Source organism: Rhinopithecus bieti, unplaced genomic scaffold (assembly GCF_001698545.2).
Source record: "Rhinopithecus bieti isolate Rb0 unplaced genomic scaffold, ASM169854v2 scaffold_13949, whole genome shotgun sequence".
Classification (NCBI taxonomy): domain Eukaryota; kingdom Metazoa; phylum Chordata; class Mammalia; order Primates; family Cercopithecidae; genus Rhinopithecus; species Rhinopithecus bieti.
Window position 1 is genome coordinate 1 of NW_016847579.1, and position 1014 is coordinate 1014.

Consider the following 1014-nt stretch of genomic DNA (forward strand, 5'->3'; position numbering starts at 1 on the left):
GGTGGTCTTTTGGATGGTTTGTTTGGAGTTGCTGCTGTCCAGGGCATCACTGAGAATAAAGTCCTCCCTGTCTTCCAGCAGGCAGTGGTAGGTGGTGATCTGTCTCCAGCTTGACCTTGATGTTCATCAGGGCCTCGTACTCCTGGGCCTGGTGCTGCCCCTCTGTCTGGGTCTGTGCCAACTCTGACTCCAAGTGCAGCAGGACACCATTGAGCTGCTCCATCTGCATAGTGTAGCGAACCTCCACCACCCTCAGGCTGTTCTCCAAGCTGGCCTTCAGATACTGAGTCCAGGTCGATCTCTAAGGACTGAAGTGTATGTCTCAGCTCCATGAGCATCATCTTAACAGCTCCATGGACTGCTAAGATGACATTTAACATCTAAGCAGACTGAGTGGTGACCACTCTGGTGCCCTCCTCAATCTGCTGGGACCAGTACTTGTCTAGCTCCTCTCGGTTCTTCTGAGGCAGCTTGTCATACTGGGACTGGATGTCTGCCCTGATCTTGCTGATGTCCTGAGATCTGGGGGCATCTACCTCCATGATTAACCCACAGCTGGCAATCTGGGCTTGTAGGTCTTTTACTTCCTCCTCATGGTTCTTCATGAAGAGCAGCTCCTCCTTGAGAGCCTTGATCTCTGTCTCTGGCTGCAGCCAAGTGACATAAACGAACTTGCAGATCTCATGGATGTCACTCTCCACAGACTGGCGCATGGCCAGCTCTGTCTCATACTCTGGCTCTAAAGTCATCAGCAATAAGAAGGGCATTTTCAACATGAAAAATGATGCAGGCGGCCGGGCGCGGTGGCTCAAGCCTGTAATCCCAGCACTTTGGGAGGCCGAGACGGGCGGATCACAAGGTCAGGAGACCGAGACCATCCTGGCTAACACAGTGAAACCCCGTCTCTACTAAAAAAAAAAAAAAAACTAGCCGGGCGAGGTGGCAGGTGCCTCTCGTCCCAGCTACTTGGGAGGCTGAGGCAGGAGAATGGCGTAAACTCTGGAGGCGGAGCTT

At 52.9% G+C, this 1014-nt stretch overlaps 1 pseudogene; it reads right to left on the reverse strand.

Annotated features, from left to right (window-relative positions):
* Positions 1–3: 3 nt before the first annotated feature.
* On the reverse strand, positions 4–814 carry LOC108525169 (keratin, type I cytoskeletal 18 pseudogene; annotated as a pseudogene).
* Between the last annotated feature and the right edge of the window lie 200 nt (positions 815–1014).